Genomic DNA, 18,095 nt, shown 5'->3' with positions numbered 1-18,095 from the left:
CTTCTTGTTTTTTTTTGTTTTTAGTATTTTTTTCACAAATATTTTTTGTGTTTTTAGTTTTTCTAAAATATTGATTATTTATACTTTTTATATTTTTAATATTTTTTTAAAAATGTTTTTTATGTTTTTAGTTCTTCTAAAATATTAATTAATTGTACTTTTTATGTTTTTAGTATTTTTTTACAATATTGTTTATGTTTTTAGTTCTTCTAAAATATTAATTATTTATACTTTTTATGTTTTTAGTTCCTTTAAAATATTTTTCAAATCAATAGCTAACCAGATGTCCATTAAAATCTGGCTACAGATACTGTAGGGCATGAATTCCGTGTCACAACCGTCCATGATGCCCTAAGGGGGTCATTTTGCTGACGGTTCATCCAGAATCTAACGTTATAGTGCCAATTCCTTGGCTCCGTAAGCTATTTAGGTTGTCCGTACGAATTTTTTGCCTATTTTTCTGATATTTTAAGTTTTTATTCAGCAACAAGAATATCCCAATCAATAATGTAGTTAGTACAACAATCAATATTTTAGGTTCATCGACGTGGTAGTTTATGTTGATTCTTTTGTCCTAAGACTCAACTTACTGTGAACTAAAACGTTGACGACCATGAAACAGGAAACTTATGGGACAGTCTGATATTTAAAAAGGCCCCTTATTTGCTATGCGTAAAACTTTCCAGGAAAAAAAACAACCAAAAATCCTATGTTGCTAAAAATTTCGTTACTGACGTAGTGGAATCAGACGCGTTTGGAAGGGGAGACCTATAGGTGACCTGTCGACTCAGAGACATTCAATGGTTTTTTTTCTTTCCAGAAGCGATCTTGGGATAAGGATAATGAATCTGACGCATCCTAAAGAACACTAGTGCCGCGACAAAGCCCACCTAAATTTTATGGGCTGTTTTTCCCTTTTCCCGTGACAGCATCATGACGTTTTTCGTTGTTTTTCAGCGGCGGAAGATCTCTAAGCGGATCTATCCATGCATTAATGTACGAAAAGTGCATACACATCGCTTCACGGCTTTTTCTTATCGTCGATTCATAGGTTCCCGTCATTAAAATGCATTATAGCACTAATAATCCGTGCTGTGACGTAACGTTTCCACATGGGACCCTGTTGTCCTTAAAGTATTTCCCAACGAAGACCTCGTTTCTTGCATTTTTGCACATTAAGCACACATGTCCTTCCTCTCGGTTGGGACCATGCAATCCTGAGAATACGTCCCAAGGCGACAACTACAGTACATAGATCTATTTTTAGAGCTAATCGTAGAATTGCGTATGTTGCTTACGTAGAAACGTAGATTGCGTCTGTGTCTACTTAAGCTATCCGTATTAGCGGAGATTCTTAGACGAAGTTTAGTTAATTCTATAATAAGGGAATTAAAGGAATAATACTAATCACATGGATCGGAGATCAAGTATAAGATCATTTTTTCAGCCATCCTCCTTATACCGTATAATTCCCGGCAAATTCGCTTACGGACCGCTGATTAGCGGATCATAGCTTTGAAAGTCGCTCAAAAATAGCTCATAAGCGAAGATTCTAGCTGTTGTCTTGTTTTTTTTCTCCTTCGACGGCTTCTTCATTTCGGTCCCCCTCGGGCGGTTCGTCGTCCGGAATTTTTTTTTTCCGGAGAATCAAGAGAGGCGGCGCTGTTATTCACCTTAATCTACAAAGAACACGGTTTTAACTTGTCGGAGTCCAGATCGATGAGGTCCCATTGTCCCATATGTGAGCGCATGCAGCGCGTAGTTGAACGTTTTGAAGCTATTCCTTCCACACTTTTACCATCGAGTCATGTTTACCTTTAAAACATTATTCATATTTACCAAACACAAAGATATATTTGAGAAGGCAGGTTTAGGTCCCATAGAAATGTCGAAAATTCCCGCAAAACTCCTCGAAAATTTGCAGTTGTATAATTTTTTTAGTTAAATTAAATTAACTAATTAATTTAACTTTTTTAATTTTTGAGAGCGTACCTATTCCGTTGCACTCCATCGAATTTTCTCTACTATTCAGATTTTTGGTCTCTTCATCAGACTTTTTAAATATTTATTTGCCCTAATAAAACGTCGTACTGTAAATAGGAAGTGTAAATGTGAATTATTTAAAAATTTTGTATTTGTCAAATGAAAAATGTACAGTAACCACCAATTTACTCCTCCGTATCAGTTCAATGGAAATTTTCTTTCCCTAATTTTAGTTAGGGAGTAATTCTCGCATCCTGGACTATTATTTTGTTGAGGTGTGTAAGAAATATTTAAGGGAAGAAAAATCCAAGTAGAAACAAGTAGGTAAACAAATAAACACGAATACAAATAATAAATAATCGTAAATGACTACAGTATTGCTACACGATTACAGTACTAGGTTGTTTAAATGGAAAAGAATTGAGGAAAAAGAGAAATTTCTGTAATTTCTCTCTATTCGCTTCTGTTTTATAGGAAAATGGTCGTTGATCATCCAATCATTTCGCTTCATGTACGAAGAATACATAGCTTTTACTACCTAAAAGATATTAGGAGCTTATGCCATCAAAAATAAATAGCATTTATCTTCTTTTTCCCCAATCATCCACGGTTTTAGCTTTTACTGATCTTTTTTTTTGATTTTGAGGGGAATTTTTCAATATTTCATTATGTTTAAGTCAGTTTTTTTTCTTTAGAAAGTAGAAAATATATCTTCTAAAACTTAAGATTATTACTTGCTAAATTAATTAATTGTTCCTAGAAAATCTTAAATTAATTATTAATTAATTTAAGTTTTTTTTTTAGAAACATTTTCTGAGGATACAAATGGGACAGTTGTCTTTAATTGAAGGGAAAATGGCTTAGAAGTTAGCGAAGCTAAGAAAAAAAAACGCTGCAGATCCTGAAAATTTATGTCCTATCACCCAAATGTTTGCCTTAGAGTACAGTAAATGTTATCGATTTGGCAGATTTCTACTATCGATCGATCCTACTTTTAATTGCTTTCAGTAGGATATCCATGGATTTTTATGGATTTTAACTCGAAATTCATTAAAATTCATAGCTGAACTGGCGAATCTTTTGCTAACTCGAACAGTTCTCTCTTAAATGCTCTAAAATCTTCATGCTACTTAAATAACAGTAATTTCTCGTACTTTAAAGGGATCTTTTCTAATTTTCAATTCATTTCAGCGCATTTTTTCACCTATTCCAGTAAATCCATCTAATTAGTCTCTCTCCCAATGAATGAAGCGATTTTAAATTGAAAATTATGTTTTCCTCAGTTAATTTCTCGCCCGGATTCCTTTACGAGTATCACCACAGCTCTCATATCTACACAATTATTGTATTATTATTCGTTGACCTATTCAATTTCTATTATTTTTACGGGGTAAAATTTTTCAAGTTTCCCATAAATTCTTCAGTATAATATTTAACATTTGAAATATTCGTTCGACTGGTTGACATATTGATGTCATGTATGCGTTGTTTACGCGAAAATCATCTAGCTCTTAAAAATTAAAATTGAATGGAAAAAATTGCAAGTTTCTGGGATCTGGGTATTAATGAAGGCGTAAATCCTAGTCCTCAGACGTTCTCAGACGTCCTAAGAGGATTCATCCTGAGTTGTGCCCTTTACGAAGCCCTGTCCGTGTCAGTGCCCTTAGCCGATTACAAAACGTCTCGATACCGTAACCAGGAGAAAAATTAGGAGAAAAATCGCCTACCCTTCCGCACGCTATTACTTCCTTAGCTCACTTTCATTGGATTATTTTCTCGGTTTTTTTTGGGAATCCCAGAAATAATTGAGCGGTCCTAATCATTAATTTAATGTTTTTTCCTTTCAACTCATCTCATTTGATGCGCCTTTCGAGCACTCTTTCTACGTCAGTCGATCCGTTTAGAAATTCCCCTGTAATTCCCCCGTGAGAGTCAAATCGCGTGCTGCGTTGATGTCATACATATTTTAAAAGACGGCGGTCCATGATTCACATTTTGAATGGATTAGAGAAACCATGGACCTACGGATAGCGTCATGTAGTATTGTGGATTTGTTCACGTAGGAAACAAATGGAGCAAAGATAGGATGAAATGGAAAAGTGGAATCTATTTCCGATTTTTTTTTCTTTTTTTTTCGAATCCTAGAAATCGTCGGAGTCGACCTCATAAACTTCCCTGAATCACCTTTCCAAACTCGATGCAGAGTCGTTCGTAAGGAAGATCTCAGCGGGTTCATGCTGACCCTAAATATTAGGTTGAGTCGTCAATAACTTTCGCTCCGTTTTTCATTAATTAATTTTTCAATAATTAGTTTCAATAATTAGGGTTTTCCTCTTGTTTCCCCCAAACAGTTGTCAAAGAATGATGTTTTGGTATAAAATAATATTAAAAATAATAAGAAATAAATTTAAAAAAATTATTAGACGTATTGAGCTTCTCTGTCAAATTTCTCGTTGTTTGACTCTTTGGATCTTGTCCCAATGATGACCTCAAACATCGTCATCGAAGTCTGAAGGGCGACCACCCTTCTCTCCTCCTTCTCCTCCCCTTCACCTCTCCTTTGGTTCCTTTTTCGTAGTCGCATCTCCAGAAAAAAAAATTGACAAAGGAATTTTTAACCGCTTGATCTGGCACCACTCCTTCACCGGACACACTGGATATTTTTTTGAGCTGTGGTCAAAGCATCATTGCCTTGGTAAAACTCCCAGAGCATCATATGGCCTGAGGGCATTTTTTGTTTCATCATTTTTAAGGTGAACAAAAAAATTCAAAATTCAAAAGAAAAGGAGAAAAACAAGAAAAAGTCAAAAAAAAGATCGTGTTAGGTGCAGAACACTAGACTGCTGTCTGAAGGGTAAACGATGTCCTGTCTGCGTAACGAGAGCAAAAAATCCTTGTTTAGGTAATTCATTGTGTGCGTAAACAACAACAATAGGTACCATGTACTTGGGAGAAGGTTATTAATAAGTAACCCTAATAAAACAACCTCTTCTCCAGCCTGCACATTCTTTTTTACGCTCAGGAAGATCATTAAAAATCGCGTGCAGCCGCGATGTCATCTATATTTCAGAGGATGTTCTTCGGTTGCTCCCCTTAATTAGAAACCTACGGTCTTTAGGTCAACTAGCGCTCGTGGATTCATTCCAGAAAAATTCCGCCCAATCCTTGTGCGATAAATGCAGAAAACCTTTTTATTTGAAGCAAATTTTATCGTCAGCAAAATTTTCCTCAAAAAAAGTCCTTCATGGAGGAAGAGAATTCTTGACGTTTTTTTCTTCAATGGAAAGAATCTTTCGAAAAAAAGGAAGAATGCGAGGAAGAATATGAAGAAATTAAGATAAAAATTAAAGAAGATAAATCCGAAGAAAAATACAAAGAAAAATAAGGAGTTATTTAAGAAGTACAAAAGATTTCCAACCGGACATCCGACGAACGTGGAGCTCTTCAGCGCTAGAGCCCCTTTAATCTTTCAACAGTTCACAGATGAACGTGAGCGTAACGCGGGAAAAAAGGATTTTGCTGGAAAATTCTGCTACGTCGTTAGGATCCGGGCAGATTTTTGAAGTAAGCAACACTATCCTCGTACCCCTTCGCGATGGATAGGCACCAGCTCACTTTCCGCAAAACATCTTGTTATCTATGTTATTTACCTATTTATTTATTTACTCACTTGTTTATTTACAGCAAAAATGCGACAAAAAGAGAAAAATAGACAACTTTTCTTCCCAAAATATACTGGTTCAAATCTTAGATACTGTGGATCAGTCTTTTGAGTTTTTCCATCCTTTATAGCAGCTGTTGCTGATCCAAACAAAATGTTTCAGGATTTTCACTCCAACAGGCATTTTTTTCGCGACAGTATACGGTACTGTCTGTAATGGTCCTTCGGATGAGTGAAAAAATTCGTTCACAGCATGGATTTGAGTCGATTGCCACAGGGTTTTGCTTTTCTTTAACAGTATAAAAAAATCTTCAGGAAGGCTTCAATTAAATCTCAATATGCCAATCTCTCTTGCAGATTTATTGAAGTTCAAAGCATTATCAGATCTAATTGTTTTTCTTGTTTTTATTTTTCAAAATCTTATTCAAAATAAAATGCGAAATCTTATTGCTATTCTTTTTTTTCTCAAATTCAATTCAAAATGAAATGCAGCTGAATTCAGTGAGAATTCCTTTAGGTTTTAGTGGAAAATGAGCTTTCTCCGCTTCCTGGACCATGAGAACCAGGAGGAAAACTATTTCTGGAAATTACTACACCGCATATATCAAACAAGAGGATTTTTGGCATTTAGCTGACCAAAAAAAAAGGAAAGTCAAAAACTTTATCTAACCGATAGATTAATTGCGTTCTTTCAATAACTTACAATATCGTACATTATGGAGAGGTGGATGATTCCGTCCATTTCTTCCTAATTGCCGTAGAAAACGGCCCGGAAGATACGGCTCCGGGCGTTTCGGCGTGCTATTTTCTGCAATGAGTTCGACTGGAGCGCGCCAGCCTTGTGCACGTGCATGATATAAACCCTCTGTAATTTTTCACAGATAGTCTTGGCCTACAAATAAATCTTCAAGCAAGGACGTAACGACTAAATGGCGACCACGGCAGGATTTGAACCTGCAATTTTCTGGTAGCCCGACGTACCCAATCATCACCCTTCGCCCAGGCCGAATTAACAACATCAAATTGTCACTGTTAGGCACAATTTCCCCCCAACTACCTATCGTTCTGTAATCGTACAGAATAATGACTATAGAATTCCATCAAATGCCACTTCTCACACATATTAAAAAATTCTTCAATTGAATCATTGCTCTATGAGAAATCCAATAGTTAAAATGTCAGGCCTATGTTATGTCTAGTAGCATTCCTCTCTCAAGAAAATTGAAATTTGTCATCCCTTTGTCCGTATATATACTGCGTGTATTGATGTATTGAGGCTCTTGTCGCCATAAACGTTGGACCATCCGCGAGGACCAAATCACTATCCTCACGACAACCTCCTCATCACAGATCGCACAAAGACTGCGATGACGATGCGATGAAAGTCCAAGCCAAAGGAATTGACGCCTTAAACACCTGCACAACTACAGTGTGCCTCTAAACTCGATACAATTCGATTCGCGTGTCTCTTTCCCCTCAAAAGCATGTACGTGCTCCACTGGACCCTATAAACCCACATGCACATCCCCAGAAGGAATAATGTCCAGGTATCTTCAGCAAAACACTTTGCCACCGGTCACCAAAAACGTCATCATCATCGAAAATTTTGATGACACAATCGCTCTACAACACACACACACACAAGTCGGATCAGAAATTCACGTACAAATCAAATTGTTCAAATTGACTTTAAAAAAGATCAACGAAGCTTTCCCGAAGTCAAGGAGAAGTCAGTAATGAAGCGAAGAAGAAGTCAGTAACGGACAGGTTCTCTCGATGAGGTAACTGACTATCCTACTGATTAGATTATTGATTATGGAAAATGTCAAAATTGTGACCATCAAAAGTAGAGGAAAATGCTCCACAGCGGCTTCCAGTATCGAAGGATGTTATTCAGGTCTATTTGGAGCAAAAGTAACAGTCATATGCCATTCCGCCGAAGAGCAAACCACAGCGAAATCGCCTGTAACAACCAGCACCAAATTGGTACGTGCGCGAAAAGAAAGAGGAAAATTAAAGGCATCACTTCACGAATCTGAGGTGGTACGGTTTTCCGGTGGAGTATTCGTATACGGCATAGTAGATTATGGAGAGGGGGGTGATGCCGTCCATTTCTTCCTAATTGCCGTATAGAACGGCCCGGGAAGATGCGACGCGTGTACAAGGCTGGCGCGCTTCAATCGAACTCTGCGTAGAGAAGAGCGCGCCAGAACGCTCGAAGCCATATTTTCCGGCCCGTCTTTTCTACGAAAATTAGGAAGAGATGGACGAAATCACCCAGCTCTCCATAATCTACGATCTTGTATTGCGAATACTCCACCTGATATCCGTACCACCTCAGATTCGTGAGGTGATGCCTTTAACCAAACTGATATTCCACTTCAATTCTCCAAAGACAGCGACGAACTGTACTGCATCTCATGCCCCGGAGGACAATAGAGCTTCCATCTAAGCGGCTTCCTCGACCATGTCAACGATGCACAGCTTCGGGAGCAGATATTCATCAATTTCAAGGATCAATCGACCCGCCAAGGAACACATTCTCGACAATAATTAAGTGGACATCTTCATTTATCGAAAAATTGAATTTCTTCAACGTCACGTTTATCCTAGTCTGTTGTATCCTTGTATTGTTCATGTCCTTGTATTATTTCCGCAGTTCATCCATTCCATGAGACCTTTCGTTCAGTAGTGAAGAAGCGAATCTAATTGTCCACGGGAGTTTATCTAACCGATAAATCAATTGTATTCGTTCAATAACTTTAAGCTATTAACCAAGGATTAGCCATTTTTCCATTTCTGACGTTTTTTTTTGTCTCCTTATGATGAACTTCCCCCAGCTCAGTCCTGACAAGAGAATGCCATCAAAATTAAAAGCATCACCCCACGAATCTGAGGTGGTACGGATTTCAGGTGGAATATTCGTATACGGGATCGTAGATTATGGAGAGGTGGGTGATTCCGTCCATTTCTTCCTAATTCCCATAGAAAACGGCCCGGAAGATACGGCTTCGGGCGTCCCGGCGCGCTATTTTCTACAACGAGTTCGATTGGAGCGCGCCAGCCTTGTGCACGCGCCGCATCTTGTGGGGCCTTTTCTACGGCAATTAGGAAAAAATGGACGGAATCACAGCCTTCTTCATAATCTACTATCCCGTATACGAATACTCCACCTAAAATCCGTACCACCTCTTCTCAGATTCATGGGGTGATGCCTTTAAATTCCTAGACAAGTATGTAAACCCTCTGTAATTGTCCACAGATGGTCTTGGCCTACGAAGAAATCTTCAAACAAGGACGAAACGACTAAAAAAACTGTCCACCTTTTGCTTTTACTGTCAACGTATTTTTCTTTTGTTTTCTCCTTTTTTCCTAGGTCCCTTAAGAAGCATCCTGGTGAATGCGCATTATTTCATTACCTACATATATTAGTTGCTAAAGTACATGACCATTTCAATAGTGCGAGAATTATTTCGCTTGGATAATAACCGTTTATACCAGAAAATTTTCTTCCAAAAGTGCATATAAACAGAACAGTTTAAAAAAAAAGCTTATTGTTTCCATAAAATCCGGTACGGTTGTCAATAGCAACCGCTTTTTTTTCTGGCAAAAGGAATTTTTAGCGATACAATTACAATTGCAATTACAAATTGATTTTGCAATTCTAAATTAATGCAGTACAGTATTCCGCAGAATTCTATTTTGATTTCTTTACGTGAACGTTGGAACTCCGAGAAATTTTGATAGTCACGGGGAAATTATCGGATGCGCGTAGTATTTTGTGGATTTAAGAGTTTAAAAAATTGTAAAAATTGCTGGATGCAAGAAGATGTAGGAAGATCTCGTTAAGGAAATTATTATCGCGATAGAAAAAAAAATTCTACAGTGGGAATTTCTGTTGAAATCCTTTACATTGGCTCTATCCATACTGTATTTATATTACATTTATATTTCGTAATATTTTTTGGAGTTTTCCTTCCATATTACATTTATGTTTATTTTTATATTTAATATTTTTACATTCATTTTTATCGACGATTTTTATGCCCTGACTCTGTCCCGTATTTTCAGCCTCTGACAACGAGAACGATAGGAAAAAGGAAAAGAATGGAAAGAAAGAATGAAAAGAATCCTGGAAAGAATGAATTTTTCGTTGAATGAAGAAATATTTGAATAGGCTGACAAGAGAAAAAATATTTAAATATTTATAGGGTGTCGATAGGAGTTGAATGATTGAATCCCTAAGAAAACAAGAACATTTTCCACCTTCTTCGATTTTTTATTTCCACAGTACATAATTTGGTGTTTAACGCCACAATCAATGAAATTTGAAATTAAAACTTATTTAGAAGCATAGATCGCGCACGTTAGCACCTGGCAATTACATTTTTCTTGATTTTTTCTCTAGGATTCCACAGATATTTGTCGTAATATTATAGTTGAAGGCAAAAAAATTGTTGTTTGATAGGCACAATTTTCCTGCTTTTGATAAAAAAAAGCGCTGTCAATTTCCTTAATTAATTTAAACTTATTTTTTAAATCCCTGATTTTCCATACAACTTAAGTTTCCCGTGTGTTTAGTGAAGAGCGCAGTTGTACAAATAAGTAAAATGCGCAAAAAGATGCTCAAAAATGAATTTTTTTTTTTAATTTTTGAAAGATTTTCTGCCAAGATCCATAGCCTCTTCCCTTTCCATTTAGATTTCTTTCCTTTCCTCTTTCTTTTAGGATTCTAGACACGACACGGAGAGAATAATTTAAGAATTAATTTCAGCTGCATATCTTCCCGTAGTAATTCTCTGTTCTTTTTTTTTCTCTCCCTACTTTTTTCCTTCCTCTCTAACTTTTTCTACTCGTTTAGCTCCTCAAATCTTTGTTACATTTTTTGATTGATTTTTTTGATCTGATTTTGATTTTTCTTTTTTTTTTCAGTTACATTTATATTATTATAATATATTATCATATTATATGCACACAATTTGAAACCAGATTCATATTCCAGATGTTTCGTAAAGAATCCCGCTTTATAGCTAACGAATCATAATTTTTGTTTACTAAGCTGCGCAAAACTATAAATATTCCAGGAGAAATTCTATAATTTTCTCATTATCGCAATATTGCTATACATTAAATTCGCGTACAGCGTCGTCGCTTCAAAATCCCCATAAGAAATTTTCCAGTTCCAGCTAAGGAAACGGGTAAGTCTGCTACATTTATTTGTGGATGTTTTCCCGGCACAACTCATGCCCGGCTGCTATTGAGCCCCTGATCTCAGTTTCTTTTTTCCTTCTTTTTCTCATGTTTACAGCAATTATCCATACATATATCTACATGACATATGCATGACACCGTAATTAGTATCGTAGTCGTTATAAATGAGCATGGGTAGAAAACAAATGTGAATCTAACATTCACGTGGATTTTTAAGGGAAAAGAAAGGTTGAATACGATTATTCTGGAGAGATTTTGTTTTAGAAATATATTTTGATCCTTAATTACTAAATCATAATTATTCAATCCATGAAAAAAAGCGTTGAAGACTATTTTTTAATTTTTTTTAAAATCAGAATCACCAAGTATCAAATAGAATAAGAAAGGTTGAAAAAAGGTTTTTCTACAGCAATTTTCGTGGAATGTGATGTTTTCGTATTTTATTTATCGTTTATTCTATTTACTTTATATTTTATGTACAGTAATCCATGAAAAATCCACTGAAAACTATCTTTTCTATCATTATCATACGATATAAAATAGAGTAAGAAGCTCGTAGGAATCGTATCGAGGTCAGAATCTGCAGACTTGTCCATTTAGGGATCATTTCTCGCATCGGATCCCAGATCCAACAAATTCTCCTAATTATTAACAAATTAATTTTCTCCTAATTATTGAGATGCATGAAGAATGCAATGAGGAATGAGGTGGCTATCGCCTCTAGTCTCGCCGCTAATTAGGATGGTCCTGGATGGATTTTCCAGGGCTGTAGTGTTAATCCACAACCGGGATTAAAAAAAAAACAAAATTTTTCTTACTCATGAAGTTTTCTCTCCAACGGAAATTGTGAAAAATGACCTGTTCTTCAATGTTAATTGGTCCCAATTCGAGTTCTTCATTGTTTGAATCCATGGAAATCCATGAAGTTGTTAGATAAAAACCTTATGGAACTCTAAAAAAGAGGAATCCTAAACCTGCCATTTCCCGTTTCCTGATATTTTTTCCAGGATTCTTCACCTAATCTCAAAGCGTGAAAGTTGCTAGTAGCCAAAGCAAATGGAAAAAAAAAGTACAAATGGCTGCACTAGACCTATTTTCTGGCGCCAAATTTCAAATATTTTTCAAATGAGGCTGAGAATTATAATTTTAAATATACAGATTAAAAATAGAAATGTTTTTAATTTCGTCTAATGTCATTTTCATCCAAACATCCATCATTTAGGAGCTTAAAATAAGCTTTAATAACTTTCTGGAAGCATTCCGGATGCCGTCACGCTGCCCTTTTCGGGCGACACGAATGCTTATAATAGCAATGAGCAAAGATCATCGTGATGTTGACTTTTCAACGTTTCGAGGTGTATCCCGTGTGGAAATTCCTGACTACGTTCCTTCTCTTTTTCTCTTCACGATTAAAAATAGAATTTTCTATGTTTCTGCAAATTTCCGAGAGGATACTGTTACATCCGAACATGGAGGATTAAGTAAATGCTATATTTCCCACGCATAGAGCTCCACAACCATGTTTTTGTGAGAAAAATCCAACGTCACTTCACTTTTCCCAGCGGCATGAATTCTCCTCGGATTCGAAATCCCTTCTGGATCGTATGCTAATGCCTGTTTCTTTTTCCTTCCGGCTTCAAATCTAAAGGTTTTGTGTGGTCCGCGGAGAATTCAAAAATGGCGCTAGGGCGCTAGAAATCCGTTTTTGTTTTCTATAACTCTACAGAAATGCGGCTCCACCTCATGCACTTTTCATCTGTTTCTTTTTCGAAACATTTCAGGAAATTCAACTGTATTCTATCCTGAAAATTCGAGAACTTCTCCTAGATTGTTTTTTGCTTGAAAACATCAGGAACTGCTGCAGTTCAGCTGATTGTTTTTTGCGCTTTCTTCCCGAAAATTTGCAGCGAAAAATTCAAAACCGGAATACTGCCGCGTAATTCCCGTGCACCACCTATGCCCTAAGGAAATCCGGAACATGAAATTATGCGTGAAATGCAAAGTGCGGCTATTTTTTTGCACTCTGAAAGGTTGCCGGCTAGGATTTATAGCGTGCCGCAGTTGCGCCAATTCGATGTGGTGCCGATATGAGTCGGTATATCCTCCTACTCAGGGAACTACTTAGAAATAAAGAGTAAAAATAGATATTTTAATTTTTTTCAAAGATAAGAAACCTATAGAAACAAAGAGAAACGAGAGAAACCTCGGAAAATTTCTAGAATGTTTTCAAAAATTTTCAATTATCTGTGGAAAATCATACGTAGAACCTCTCCAGTCTGCTATTTATCCTTAATTTGCTTATAAAAGTTTGGTTTTAGAGTAATTTTTCTATATTTTTTGGTTTAACGCCTTAACGAAGCATTAACTTTATTGAACGTTTCAGGAACAACTAGAAAAACCAGAAATTTTGAAATAAATGTAGAAAACCTTTTTTCTAAAGGAAATTTTGTCCTCAACAAAAGTTTTTCTAGAGAAAATTTTGCGTGAGAGAAAAGAATTTTTTACGAATTATCTTCTCATCCTTATTAATTCCTTCTTCTTCTTCTTTCTATTAATTCCTTCTTAATTATTTCTTAAACATGACAAATCACTTTTTTTCTAAGGTTGAGCTATTTTTCTTGATCGAAAAATAAAAATATTTGCAATTTTTTCCCGCAGAATCCAACAAAATCCATGAATCCCCAGGATTCTATGCTTCAATGAATGAAGTTTTGCTGAAGAATTTAGGAGAAAGTCTTTTGAAAAATTTTAAATAAGAAATAAACTTTGTAGCTTTTTTTTTAGCTGCTGATCACATTTGCTAATTGAATCTTTGTTTTTCGATAATCATTGGGGAAAAAGTGGATATCACGGCTACCGTATCCCGTTTTGAACGTGCAATTATCTTTTATTCATTTCTTTCAGACTCTATACGGCTGGAAAGAAGCAATTTTTTTTGTTTTCTTTCGTTTAATTATTTTCACGCTGTGTTTATTGTTACTTCCTGTTACTTCCTCCCTCTACGTAATTCCTCATTACGTTACGTCACGATGAGGGTTCAGTTGGTGGTGACGCTGTTTTGAGGCGGTGCCCAGTCGGTAATATTCATTTTGTTTTGTTTTTTTTTGAGGATTCTCATGAGTTCTTTCGGAAAGTCGAATCAGATCAGATTTTCAGGAGAATTTTTCTGCCAGGATCGATAAAATCCTTGGCTTTTTCCTTGTTCTTTTGAGTTCTTCCGGAATAAAACCCACCCCCGTAAAGTCGAATCACACCAAATTTTCAAAAGAATTTTCTGTGCGATATAAAAATAAAATGGAATAAAAATATAGTAATATAATAATATAATCTATAATAATGTACTAAAGCAATAATAATAATAATAATAACAATAATAATAATAATAGTAATAATAATAGTAATAATAATAATAATAATAAAATCTTCGGTCTTTATTATTATTATTATTATTATTATTATTATTATTATTATTATTATTATTATTATTATTATTATTATTATTATTATTATTATTATTATCGTTGATATTTTACCAAATTAGGATATTTCTCTGCTTCCAGAAAAAAAGCGTAAAAATAGGTATGGAGAATAAAAAGGTAAATCGACCTGCAAAAAAAGTATCATGAACTCGTAAACTCGAATCAGCCCACATTTTCAAACGAATGTTTTTAGTCAGAATCAATAAAATCTTCGGTTTTTTTCCTTGGGATTGGGAAGATGTTGATATTCAAGCATACTAGGACCATTTTTTGCTCTCCTAAAAAAGCAATGGATAAAAATAAACGGGGATGGAGTTGGTAAATAGAAAAGATATGATGATATCAGAACGGAACTGTTTTTTTTCGATTCCTGACATCAGAATTCGTGAGTTGATCTTTGTCTTACTTAAAGTAGCTTACTAATGTCAGATGAGCTAATATTATCCTGAGAAATTAACGATAATGACGTGAACACCATGTCTACAGCAGAAAAAATACGTTGGCATTAGGATTTGCTGGGATTCCGGAGAGAAGAAATCCCCCGTTTCCGAGGATGATGAGCGCGGTCAGCTGAGCCCGGTCGCCTCTGTCGTTTCTTCTGGGCCGCCGCCGTAAATTCAGTTATAACCGCCGTGTTTTCTTTTTTTTTCTCGCTTCGTTTGAGTTCAACTCTCAGCTGAGTTTCCCGCACCTCATTCCTCGATTTCGTGCTCGTGATCACAAATGCAAGTTGTCCATCATTTTTTAAAAATATTTAATAGCAATTTTTTTCTCAAATCTTGTACCATTAACTGCCAAGTTTCCCGAAGGGGGAAAAAAGTAGGAAAATTTCTCGTATGCATTAGAATTCATGCATAGCGAAACTAAGGCGAAACCAACCGTTGGTTGCTCCTCCCTCCCCTCCCCTCCTCCTCCCACCGAACATCAATGACCAAATTTGTGGATTTTAGGTGCGTGTGTGCGACATACATATCACAACGTCACATTATTACTTTTTTCGGATCGGAATCGCCTTAGATGGGGGGAGGGGGCGTGGCTTTTTCAGTTCGGTTCTGGAGCTATTCTTGTTCTGGTCTAGGTAATAGAACGAAGGCAACCTGCAGCGCGTCCACGATTTTGTTGGCCACCTTCAGTTTTTTACTTGAATTATATTATTTAGTAGAATTACCGATGTTGGATGACGGCATCGAGTAATCCACGTCCTATCGTGTAAAAAGTTGCATCGTTGTGAAGACGTGGTCACACTGGTCTGGTCTGCTATGCGGGTCTTTTCCCGGATTGCTGAACAAGCAGTGGACATGATCGCTACCTCTCACTATTCCTACATACATCGCAAAATTGTCTTCGTTCGTGATGCATCGCGTTTAAAGGACGTGAAGTGCTCCAAAAATCGGAAGTGAAATGAAATTTGTTCCGGACAAGTGTCTCTCGGATAATTGGATTTTTGAAAAAAAAAGTAACTCAAAAGGAAAATAATTCAGCAAATCCACATAAGTGCACATATACTGTGTTTTTTCGGTTTATAGATCATAACATACTGTACTCATGACATAAACTTTCTTTAATTTTTGTGCTAAGTGCTATTTTATTCCAGAAAAATCTAGGTGCCAAATTTTACATTTTTAACATAAAATCCTGCTAAACTTTTTTTAAAAAATCAAAAAAAAAATTTAAAATGTAACAAAATCGTCTCCTCGGGATTCCTCTCCTTTCCGGATGTCCTAGAACGTGCAGGCACAATTCCTTCTCCTCGTTTTTTTTTTGTCATTTTGCACTCTTTTCCTCTGTTATGCATAATTTTGAATCCGCTGTTGCACTTTCACACACAGAGAATCGTTTCCGAAGCGGACTTTTTTCTCTTCCACATTCCACATACACGGATACTTCATCAATGTTCACCGTCCGTGTGGGGCCGGCACGCCTGACAAGTGCTCTGCTGTATAACTCTGCTGTGTTTCACAGTCGGAAATATCCGTACTCCTTCCCATTCCGGGCCCGAAAGAATGAAATTCTCGCTCGCCATTCATTCGCCATTCATTCGAACTATCGAATATTCGAGTGATTTGTCACCGAATTTCGTGTTGGGACTGCATCGATATTTGGTATTTTTTCACATAGATGCGAATTCATTTTTGAACTCGGGCCGCCCGCTTTGAAAGAAAATCTCAAATGTGCTCCACCCGAGATGTCAACATCATCATCGTAAACACATCACTCGTACATTAAACGCTTCAAAATTACCTATAATTATGTCGACGTCCGTCCCCCCCGCGCATGTAGCCGTAGGCGATTATTTCCCCCCCCCCCCAACCTCATCCACAAATGACTCATTTTAGTCTATGTTACTTCCCCTCATGGGAATATGATATGTGTTGTTTATCCGGGTGGTACCTCGCCTGCGGCTATAACTATCATTAACGCGCCAGGAAATTTTCAATAATTAAAATTTTCACGATTTTTAACAGCTATCCACATCTCATATTCATTTTCATCCTCGGATTTTCTTCACCATTCGACGATTTATTGAGTTGAATTTCCGTGATTTTTTTTTCCTTAAAAAAATATTTTAACGCAAATAACGTGTAGAATAACGATGCCGTCCGCTGTACTTCGACCAATGTACAGTCTCGATGAGCGAGGCATTGTAAGTTTTTCTTCTTCCACGCGAAAAATCTCTTAAAATAAAAAAATAAACGTGATATTTTACGTTTTTTGCGTGATTCCTTGGCTCCACGCCCAGCCAAAATTCTGATTTTCCTTTCGAGGTATGATTTTAATTGTGTTTTTGACTTTACTCTTCCATTAATCTAGCTTTTTAATAATTCAAAAATATTAAAATCAATATTAAATAATTTCGATTTTCTCAGAAATTCTCCGGTTTTTCTTCCTAAGGCGATATGAATTTCTAGCGGCTGACGTGTCTCTGCCACCATAAATATGAATCTGGACAAATTTGGACGAGTTTCCTGTTTACTAAACTGACATGAACTGATTACTGAATTATTTGCGTATCAGTAACGGATTAATCATCACATCGAAACCGATACACCTGAAAAATGAGGCCGTAGTTACTTGGCTCGTGGACAGATGCAATTTTGCAGCTGTTCCTAGCCTATTCTTTGAACTTTTCGGGATTTGATCTATTTTTATGAGTCCTAGAATCCTTCAGAATTGAAAGATTTTAAGATTGAAGGTTGAGAACTGGCTAAGGTAGAAGTTTTTCCTAGAGGTAGAGGAGGAAGGGTTACATGAAGGTAGATTTTCAAAAATCCAACGGAAAATAGTTTAAAACACCATATTTCTATTGAATTATAAGAGTATAACTCATTTTTGGACTTCAAACTTAGATGAGTCGCACTGGAGGTGGTTGCTACTTCAGAATTTTTTGAATTTTTCAATAAAATAGAAAATATCTGCAGATAGATCTAATAGAGAAAATTTATAGGATTTTGATCAACTTTGACAGTTGACAAAATTTTGCGATATGCGAGTAATAATTTCGAGAAAATTTGTAGGATTTTGTGGTTGATGATACTTTTTTGTATTGTTTTAATATAATACAGTAATCTAATCCCATTTTCTCAGGGAAAGCTTTAAAAAATTATTTCTCCTAATGGGGTCTAATGGGGTCAACACATTTAATTTGTGCAGAGCAACCCTTCTATGGTGAATATTCAGAATCACGAGGTATATCGGGATATTCCATGAATTTGTTGGGGATACACGTATAGGAGGGAACATTGGAGAGAAATTCCCCCATA

General features: G+C 36.2%; 1 protein-coding gene across 2 annotated transcripts in view; it reads left to right on the top strand.

Moving 5' to 3' along the window:
- RB195_004236 (uncharacterized protein) overlaps positions 1 to 18,095 on the top strand; it is a gene marked incomplete at both ends in the record, with an annotated part of 89,314 nt that overhangs the window by 32,850 nt on the left and 38,369 nt on the right. The gene's annotated exons all lie outside the window — the stretch shown is intronic.

The sequence above is a fragment of the Necator americanus genome, chromosome I (assembly GCF_031761385.1).
Source record: "Necator americanus strain Aroian chromosome I, whole genome shotgun sequence".
NCBI classification, from domain to species: domain Eukaryota; kingdom Metazoa; phylum Nematoda; class Chromadorea; order Rhabditida; family Ancylostomatidae; genus Necator; species Necator americanus.
The sequence above is the reverse complement of the archived record's forward strand: the minus strand, read 5'-3'. Positions and strand labels throughout refer to the sequence as shown.